Source organism: Vigna umbellata, chromosome 6 (genome assembly GCF_029865625.1).
Source record: "Vigna umbellata cultivar VRB3 chromosome 6, Vumbellata_1.0, whole genome shotgun sequence".
Lineage (NCBI taxonomy): Eukaryota > Viridiplantae > Streptophyta > Magnoliopsida > Fabales > Fabaceae > Vigna > Vigna umbellata.
Window position 1 is genome coordinate 30,054,362 of NC_142170.1, and position 11,573 is coordinate 30,065,934.

Below are 11,573 nucleotides of genomic sequence, written 5' to 3' on the forward strand. Positions count from 1 at the left end.
ACAACACCTCAGTGTGGAGCTTGGAGCAGGCTAGAAACAACCATCCAAATAGGGAAGTTGTCTAACTTACCTTTGTTTTGAATTGTTGCTTCGGTTTTAGGTCTTAAGTGATAGTATTGAATCGATACCCTACTTATTGAAGTTTAAATATCTGTGCAGCTTTGGATTGATGAAAATAGGAAGGTTAGTGCACAAGATTTAAAATTGAGTGCAACTAGGATCCATTTTCCACGTCAATTGTGCAAGACCGGGAAAGGGAGAATTCTTTATCTTGTGCATTGTATCTTGCAATCTGTTTAGTCAAGAGAATATTAAGCTGTGTGATATATGTGTGCAGGATTGAAAATCAGACCAAAAGAATTGAATTAAAGGAGCACAAAGTTGTCCAGAAACAACAAAAGTGGAGCACGTGATTTTTGTTTACCTTTATTTTGTCCACAAAGTTTACCTTTCTTTTGTTTCAACATATTAATTCTAACTCCTTTGGCAGCCTTCTTGGATAATTGATGAAGAATTTGACATGGGTTATCGCGGGAAGAAATCTGCACCAATTGTGACTAAATCTTCAGTTGAACACTACAGGTAATATATTAATCTTTTTTTCCTTAGGTAATTCTTAGTTGATTCAAAAGCTTGGTGTCATGAGTTGAAGTGCTTAGCATATGAGAGATTCCCCTTTTGTACATAAGTTTGCATATTGAATCCTTGTTTATATGTTTTGATATTTTGTTTTTTTGCATATGATATGATAATATTTTTATTTTCTACCATTTTGTTCTTTTGAGCTTAATTCATATATACTGGTTTGCAGGGTGCCAATCCAACAAAATGAATTATGAGCATAGAGGTAAAATTTTTTTTGGATTCCCTTGCCTTCTGTTTTCTGTGTTTTTTCCATCTTAATTTTGCTGCTCGCTTGGAAGTAGTTACCCTACACGTGGAAGTTTTCTGCATCATTCATGTGTTGACATTTGCTTGTATTTGGGGTTTGAGTATTTATTATTATTTTTATGTCTATTTTTATTTCATTGAGCTGGGACCTTACATTTATTCTGATTTCTATTGATGAATACTTGGCATCGGTGGTGATGCATTGGAATATCTTTTTTGGGATATCTTCATATATATTGTATTTATTACCACGTGTTTGCTAAGCTCAGTTGATTATTTAAAATCTAATATTAAAAAGAATTGTAGGATCTCTTTTGTCTTTGATATGTTCAGTAGCATTATTCTAGGCATAAGCTAGTTTTTGTATTTTTAGTTGCAAGTTTGTGAGTACCTGTAGTCATAACTTAGTTAGATGAATTTGAAATTGCTTAGTTGTTTTAGAGTATTATAGTAGTATTAGGTTTGATCAGATTTTATATGTTCATTCTAATTTATATTTTGTAGATTAGTTTTAAATTCAACTTTGCATAGTGAATTTTTGTTTAGTATTTGTTTGTATTGTTTTTAAGCTTTCTACATTAATTTTTACCAATTAGAACTTGTTGAGATAGTTTTTGTTATATTTCCCTTGGTTTAGTAACTCATAATTCTGCATAGCTTTTAAATAGGCATAGTTTTAGTTGATAGATTTTAGTGAATAGGTTAAAATTCGAATCTGTGATCAATTTTAGTAGTTAACTTTTTTTCTAGCTTTCATTAGTTGTGAAACTTGTAGAAATGAGGTAGTTAGTTTTTAATTGGTGTTTGTATGAGTACTTATGTTATGTCCTGTTTTTCTTGATTTCATTCAGTTTCTTATATATATATATATATATATATATATATATATTTATATTGTAACATCCCAAAATACAGTAATTACCATAATTGAGAATTAATTACAATTAACAGTAACATAAACAGTCTTTGCATTAATCAGGATTAAAAGCCGAACGGCATCAGTACAAAAGAACGCGCATAACGCATACAAGGGAAAACCTGGAACGAACGTTCTTTGATATATAAAACAACGTACGTCAAAATAGAGGAATATAAGATTAAGACGAACGGCCTAACAAAATACTTGGCCGAACGTTCAAACTACACTAACATTTACAGTCCTGATCTAACGAGCACTCTAAGGCTCTGCCTTTACTTCAACTTCCACCAGATTAGCTTCATCCAAATTTTCTTCTTCCAGCATTTGCCCAAGGGATGCACCACCATCTGCTCACATCCACAACGGATGATCATTGCATTTTGACAAGACGAAAGTACATGGACAGTAGACAACACAATGGAAATGCAAGGGTAAGCTTATAATATTTAATTTATACAATCAACACATACATTTACATTTCAATTCACACATACAACATGTAACTTATCCAATAAAAATCACAGAAATACGTAAATAAGACAGACCGTCCGGACTGTATGAACCATGTAGTTACAAGCGTCCTTGCACCCGAGTGGTGTAGTAACTGATCAAATCTCCCAGCTGCCACTCGAGGTTAACCCTATCTGTCCGAAGTACTCAATGGACTAGGGCCTCCTGCCACTCCCACGCATGACTACCCCCTTCTACTTGAAGAGGAGTATCACGGAATATCAGGATGGACCGCGAGGCTTAACTTATCCAGGTTCATACTTTACCAAATTTCTCATTCAACACATCTGAGACGTTCCTCCTTGAAACGCTCGTTCAAATTCCACAATCGTATAATTCATTAATACAGTGTTCGAACATCTTAACATTTCATGTTTATAATATTTTCATTCTTTGTTCCACTCTCTGGAAAAGACGGACGTTCAACTTTCTGAAGGAAGAGGACGTACGTTAAAACTGGATTTAAAAGAACTTCTTAAAATCTCAAAGACTTCATAATAAAAGATCAACTCCAGAATATTTTTAAATACTAAGAAGTCAGATTATCTCAATTTAGATGAATAGACATTAAAGAGAATACTTGAATATATAAGGAACTTTGTATTCGGAAGGAACAGGCTACCAGTCAAAGACCGGACGCGCAAAAATATAAAATTTTCAAATGTTTGGACGAACACTATTTACGTTTGGTAAGGAATTAAAGAAAATGACGAACGTTCGGTTTAAGACCGAATTCTTTGTTAAAGCGAACGCTCGGTATATGACCGAGCACAAATCATGACGAACGCTTGGCAAAAGGCCGAGCGCTCTTTAGGACGAACGCTCAATATGGAACCGAGCGCTCTTTAGGACGAACGCTCAATATGGAATTGAGCGCTCTTTAGGACGAACGCTCAGTATAAGACTGAGCGTTACTTATTTATAAAGTTTCAAATATTTATAAACATCTAAGTTGCCTGAACGCTCAGACATTCAATTGGGGACGCTCGTTCACGAGCAGAATTCTTTCCAAATGAAGGAATCCCATTCTAGTTATTTTAAGGAAAACCGAGCGGTCTATGACCGTACGATGACGAGCGTCATTTATAAAAGGGAAGATTTAAAGTTTCAGATTTTTCAACCTTAACAGAATTTTCCAGATTTCAAATTTATAAACTTTATAACTTTCATTCCAGATTTAATTCACCTTAAATATCATCATCATATAGATCTCAACATTTTAATCATTCCAACTATACAATAACCATACTCCATTCATACGTAACCAAATCAACATGCATTTCAATCAAAATCAACACATATATAATACATACAAACAGTGCTTGTTCATGACAGATCAACCAAAACCAGAAATCATATCAGATATCAGTAATCTTCCATAACAGCTCAAACTTCAGATTTATCATACATGCAAAATCAGAACATATAACATACAGTATAAATTAAACATATAAGCTCCCCTTACCTGGTCTAGCAGTGAACTCCCTACGCGAACGTTTGTTAACTTGTCCAAACAAAATTTCCTACCCGCAACGTGATTCTCAAGTGTTTCACTATCTCTAACCAAAAAGAACGAAGGAGAACTTAGTGTATATTCTAACATGCAGCTGCATCAAGTTCATATGCAACTCAGAAAAGGGTTTCTAGGGTTTGAAAGCTTACCGGATGCAGAATTCTAATATGTTCGGTTCCAGTGAAAGCTCACGACACCGTGAACGATCCTACGGTTTCTGAAATGGAAGCAGAGATGTTGATGGTGAGTTATCTTAGAGAGAAGGTGAAAGGTTTTAGAGAGAAGTTGGAGAAGAGAAATGGCCAGGGTTTCGTGAGGAAGAAGGTGAATGCATAGAATGGAGTGAAGTGTTTTCAGAGAAATCATTTTCTCTTCCTCGTCAAACGGTCGTGCACTCCCGCACTGCCACCTGGATCCCACTACAGCTTTTAGAAGCTTCTAACGTGACAGATGGCATGCGTGCTGTAACATCCCAAAATACAGTAATCACTATAATTCAGAATTAATTACAATTAACAGTAATCATAAACAGTCTTTGCATTAAAACAGAAATAAAAGCCTACTGGCTAATATTTACAGTAGCTGCTCCAAAATAAAACAGCAATTTACAGTACAACTTAAAATGTTCAGAATTCATCTAATTTACTAAAACCAGTACTGATTTACATGTCTGCATAATTATATACAGTATACCAAAATACAGTACAGCACTTTACAGTGTTCATAAACTAATCAAAATATAAAACAGTTCTGGATAAAACGCGTCTGCAGTACTGTACACAGAACTGTTAAAATACAGTACAGAAAATAACTAACAGCTACTATGGATCTAATCTCTACTGCTCCGATTTAACTTCCACTTCTACCAAGTTGGCATCCTCCAAATTTTCTTCTTCCAGCATTGTTTCAAGGGATGCACCACCATCTGCTCACATCCACAACGGATGATCATTGCATTTGACAAGACGGAAGTACATGGACAATAGACAACACAATGGAAAACGCAAGGGTAAGCTTATAATATTTAATTTATACAATTAACACATACGTTCACATATCAATTCAAACGTGCAGCACATAAATTATCAATTCGCAATCATAAAATAAATATAAAAGACAGACTGTCCGGACTGTATGAACCATGTAGTTACAAGCGTCCTTGCACCCGAGTGATGTAGTAACTGGATAACATTAAACAGCTGCCACTCGAGGTTAGTCCCTCGCCCATATCTAAGCGATGAACGAAGAACCTCCTGCCATTCCCACGCATGACTACCCCCTTCTACGTGAAGATGAGTATCACGGAATATCAGGACGGACAGCGAGTCCTAACTTATCCAGGTTCATACTTTACCATTCAATATTTCACATTCAACACATCAGAGACGTTCCTCCTTGGAACGCTCTTTAATATCCACTTCCAATAATTTCTTCAAAATATATCATTCGTTCATAATAACCAGTTCTCTTTATTCCCTTTCTCATTCTGTGTTTCATTCCCTTAACATTTTACAACATTCATTCTTTGATCAAATAAAACGAAAGTATTACAGTACTTTTGACCACGCGTTTCTGAATAAAAGAAACGAACCGTGTACTCACTTAATACGTTTCAATACTTAATAATTTGAAAATACTGATCTTTTAAAGAGGTGGATGATACTTAGAAAGATTTTGAGTGTACAGAGTTCAGGTAGAATCCAAAGGATAAAACCAGTAAGAAAATGTTTAGATAAACAACCAATATAATTGAATTTCAGAAAAACAGCACTGCCAGTCAAAGAACGAACGTTCAGAATTTCAATTTGGACGAACATCAATTACGTTCGCTCAGAACTCAATAATAAGGACGAGCGTTCAGTTAGAAACCGAACCCTGCTGTGGACGAACGCTAGGTCAATGACCAAGCACGAATCAGCACTAACGCTGGTTATAACCCAAGCGCTTTATAGGACGAGCGTTTCGGTATAGGACCGAACGCCAACTTTGGACGAACGTTCAGTATAAGGACGAACGCTCTCTAGAACTAACGTTCGACATAAGGTCGAACAACAATAAGGACGAATCGCTCGACATGAGGCCGAACGTCATTGAGGACGAACGCTCGACTTAAGACCGAACGTCACTTATTTATAAAGTTTTAAATATTGATCTATACTGAGCATAACGAACGCTCATTCACTCAATTGGGGGACGCTCGTTCTCGAGCAGAATTCATTCCAAATGAATGAATTCCAATCTAAGTCATGTTAACCAAAAACCGGACGGTCTAAGACCGTACAGTGACGAACGACCTTTTAGCAACAGAGAATGATCAGAAAATTTAGATTTTTCACACTTAGCAGAATTTTTTTCCAGATTTCCATTTTCCAACTTTATACTTCCATTTCAGGTTTAATTCCCTTCAAACATCATCATCATGCAGATTTCAACATTTAAAATCATTCCAACCACACAATAGCCATTCTCCATTCATCCATAATCAACTCAACATGCATTTAAATCAAATTCAACATCAAATATAATTCATACAAGCCGTATCAGTTCATGACAGATTCATCCAAACCAGAATGCATATCAGATATCAGTGATCATTTCTAACAACTCAACTTCATATTTTTCACACATGCAAAACAAACCAGAAATCATATTCCATATCAGTAAACGTTTCTAAATACTCAAACATCATGCTTTCCATATATGCATCTCAGATCATAAATCAAACAGTATAAATTAAACATATAAACTTCCCTTACCTGTTACTGCAGTGAAATTCCAATTGTTTAAGGTTTATCTTGATCACTCACAGTTCTCTACCCAAATGAATTCACTCCACGACTTTCACTAAATCTAAAATACCAAAATAACATAAAGATCAAACCTATAACTCATTCATGCAACCAGAATTTTGATTAGCATGAACTCAATGGACAATTATGCAGAATGAGAACTTACCAGTTCAGTTCTCAATTCTGTTCGAATCAAGTTGATGTTCACGGTGCAGTGACAGTGTTTACAGTATCTGAAACAGAATTTGAGGAGATGATGAATGAGTAATTTTAGAGGGAAGATGAGAGTTCTCAGAAACTCAGATTTTTATCCTTGCATGCAACTGATACAGTGTTCCTAGAAATTTTAAGATTAGATTGTGGTTTGGAGCTTACCAGTTACAGAATCAAAAGAGGTTCGGATCAAAATGGAGCTTGCTGGCCCGTGAATGTTCCTATGGTTTCAGAAAACGGATTGGAGTTGAAGGAAGTGAGTAATGGCAGAAGGAAGATGAAGGTTCGTAGAGAAAAGTTTGGAGAAGATGAAAGGTGTGATCCTTGAGGAAGACGAAGTGTGAGTGTGAGTGAAAGAGTTTTCTCAAAACTCAGAAGTTTGAGTGGATTCCACATCAAACAAGAGAGCGTTTCACAGTCTGCCACTTGCACACCAAACCCTGCTTGGAATTCTCTCCCGTGACACTTGGCGTGTGTGCATGCACAGATTGGTGCGTTTTTAATGCACTGAGTGTGTGTGACGTGGTGCAGTTTCCAGAGAATGGTGGAGCTTGATTTCAGTGCATTGCAGGAAGAGATTTAGCAGATTTGAAGTAGGATTAAATCAACTCAGAATTATAGTGCACTAATCTGGTTTAACACAGAATTATCATTGCTTAATTATATAGGGTCTTACATTCTCCCTAACTACAAAAATTTTCGTCCTCGAAAATTTATAAATTACAAGCAAATAAGTGTGGATATAATTCCTTCATTGCACTCTCTACTTCCCACGTTGAATCTCCAGTCTTAGCATCCCACACCACCTTCACTAGACGAAGGTCTTTTCCTTTATGCAGCTTGGTGCGTTCATCTTCAATGCGGACTGGTTGCAGCTCCAATGTTCTGTCTTGACGCAGTTGGATGTTTTCCAGCTCCAAGATATGAGAAGGATTAGATATGTATTTCCTAAGCTGAGACACATGGAAAACTGGATGTAGATTTGATAATTGAGGAGGCAACGCAAGTTCATAGGCTACTGGTCCAATCTTCTTCAATATTTGATACGGCCCTATGAACTTAGGAGACAGCTTCTTTGGACGAACAACTCTTCCCACTCCAGTGATTGGATTCAGTCTTAGAAACACATGATCACCTGTAGCGAATTCCAGTGGTCTTCTCCTCCTATCAGCATAGGATTTCTGCCTGCTCAAAGACGTTTTCAACCTGTCTTGAATCAACTTAACCTTATCGGTTGTTTGCTGGATGAGCTCAGGTCCAGTTAGCACGTTCTCTCCCTCTTGAAACCAGCAAAGTGGTGTTCGGCATCTTCTCCCATAAAGTGCTTCAAAAGGCGCCATACCAATGCTAGACTGGAAACTGTTGTTATACGTGAATTCCACCAGTGGCAATACTTCATCCCAAGCGCCTAAGTGGTCCAGGACGCACGTCCTCAATAAGTCTTCTAAAGTCTGGATTGTACGTTCAGACTGTCCATCCGTCTGAGGGTGATATGCTGAACTCATCTGCAGCCTGCTTCCTAATTCACCTTGCAAAGATTGCCAAAACCGAGATGTGAATCTCGTGTCTCGGTCAGAAACTATGCTTGAAGGCACTCCATGAAGACGAATTATCTCCTTGATGTACAACTTAGCCAAATTTGTCATTGACATCTTCAGATTCACGGCTAAGAAGTGTGCGCTCTTCGTTAATCTGTCCACGATCACCCAAATTGAATCATGATTCCGGACCGTACGTGGCAGATGGGTCACGAAATCCATAGAAATGCTGTCCCACTTCCACTCTGGGATCTCCAATGGTTGAAGCAATCCTCCTGGACGTTGGTGTTCTGCCTTAGCACGTTGGCAAGTCAAACAAGATGCCACAAAGCGTGCAACATCACTCTTCATCCCAGGCCACCAAAACGATTTTCGGAGGTCTTGATACATCTTGGTCATGCCAGGGTGTATACTAAGACGACTGTGATGGCCTTCATCCAGAATAATCCGCTTCAGCTCGCCATCGTTAGGAATGCACGTCCTACCTTTGTAACGCAGCATGCCATCCGTTCCTGTATTGAATTCCTTATCTTTCTTTGAAACGAGTGAGTTTAATATCTTCACCAGATCTTCATCCTCACGCTGCTTCATTCTGATTCGATCAAATACATCGCTAGCTATTCTAAGGTTACAGCATTTGATACTGCTAGGCTCCAACTCAAACTGTAATCTCAGATCTCTGAAACTCTCCACTAAGTGCAGCTCCTTCACCATCATTAATGAGACATGCACTGCCTTCCTGCTTAGTGCGTCCGCCACCACATTGGCCTTCCCAGGATGATACAACAGTTCAAACTCATAGTCTTTTAGAAATTCCAACCAACGCCTCTGCCTCATGTTCAGCTCTTTCTGATCAAATAAATATTTGAGGCTCTTGTGGTCACTGAAGACTTGGAATGTTGATCCGTATAGAAAATGCCTCCAAATCTTCAATGCAAAAACGACTGCTGCCAGCTCTAAGTCGTGCGTTGGATAGTTACGTTCATGAATCTTCAATTGGCGAGACGCGTACGCTACTGCCCTTTTCTCTTGCATAAGCACACAGCCCAAACCTTGATGAGACGCATCACAGTACACTTCAAAGGGTCTGGACGTGTCTGGAATGATCAGCACAGGAGCGCTTGTCAACTTACGCTTCAGCTCTTGGAAACGTTCCTCACACACATCAGTCCACGCGAACGGCTGATCCTTCCTAGTTAACTGGGTAAGAGGAGCCACTATCTTGGCGAACCCCTCTATAAAGCGTCTGTAGTAGCCCGCAAGTCCAACAAAACTCCTCACCTCAGTGACCGAACGCGGGCTCTTCCAATCTAACACTGCTCTCACCTTTGAAGGATCCACTGCAATGCCTCCAGCCGACACCACATGCCCCAAAAACTGGATTTCCTTCATCCAGAATTCACACTTAGATAATTTTGCATACAATTCCTTCTCACGTAACACTCCAAGTACCAGTCTAAGATGTTTCTCATGCTCCTCTTCGGTCTTGGAATAGATGAGAATATCATCTATGAATACAACTACGAACTCGTCCAAATAGGGCCTGAAGATGCGATTCATGTACTCCATAAACACGGCTGGAGCGTTCGTCACTCCAAATGGCATCACCACATATTCATAATGTCCATACCGTGACCTGAACGCTGTCTTATGGATGTCTTCATCTTTAACTCTGATTTGATGATAACCGGATCTCAAATCAATCTTTGAGAACACTGCAGCTCCATGCAGTTGATCTAGCAAATCATCTATCCTTGGTAAAGGGTATTTATTCTTGATGGTCAGCTTGTTTAATTGCCTGTAATCTATGCACAACCGAGAGCTGCCATCCTTCTTCTTCACTAAGAGTACAGGCGCTCCCCATGGTGACACACTCGGTCTAATGAATTGTTTCTCCATAAGCTCCTCAATCTGCTTCTTGAGTTCAACCAATTCCGCAGGTGCCATCCGGTATGGCTGAACGGATATAGGGGCTGCCGTTGTCACCAAATCAATGGTGAATTCAACTTCTCTAACAGGAGGCAACCCTGGTATCTCATCTGGAAAAACGTCCATAAATTCCTCCACAACTGACGTTCTCTCTCGACTGCCAATAGCGGACGTTCGTTCATGTCTCAAATCTCCAAGCTCTTGGTCTTCATGCGTCATGATGAGAAAACAGCTTGCACCTTCCATTATATCTTCCTTCAACTGGCCAAGCGTTACTGTTAACTCTTCTTCTTCATCATTAGGAAACACCAATTCCTTGTTACCACAATCTATAAGAATGTGATTGGTGGTCAACCAATCCATCCCTAGAATCACCTCCAACCCTTGGAGAGGTAAGCAAATTAAATTCACCTTGTAACTACGTCCCTCAACCACAATAGGACATCTAATGCATACAGTAGACGTCCTAATCTCTCCAGCTGCCGGGGTAGAAACCACCAGGTCGAACTGCATATTCCTCTCCACTAATCCCAATTTCTCAACACACGCCTTCGAGATGAAGGAGTGAGTCGCCCCCGAATCAAACAACACATGACAGGATACTCCACACAGCAAGCATTCACTGGTTATAAGGTTACCTGAGTTAGCTGCTTCCGCCCCAGTTATTGCATACACACGACCCGCTGCTTGTGTTCTACCACCTCTCGGTTGATTCCTTCCAGCAACAGGTGGTCTCGTCACTGCCCGTCCACTCATATTACACTCGTTATTTGAGTGTCCGTTCCTTCCACAAAGACTGCAGTACTTTCCTCCAGCTAGTTGAGGGCATGCATTTCTATAGTGTGGTCCTCCACACTGGTAACAAATAACGTTCCCTTGTACAGGCTGTCCAATAGGAACGATCGCTTGTGATCCGCTTGTATTAGCTGGTTGGTTTGGACGAGCGTAAGGTAATCTTCTTTGAACAGAACCTCCTCTGGACACTATTGGTCCCCTACTCACTTGTTGCTGTTTCTTATGTCGTTCAGCCTCTGCCATGTTCTTCTCCAACACCTTAGCCCTCTCAACCATGGCAGGAAATGTCCTTATGCACAAGCTTGAAATCATGACTTTCAAGTCACTCCTTAGGCCGTTCTCAAACTTCCTACACTGCCACTCCTCGTTGGTGGCCATCGTATAAAACCGAACAAGGTGCTTGAACTTGTTGGTATATTCTGAAACTGTCATCCCACCTTGAACCAGTTGTAAAAACTCCACTTCCTTCGCAAACC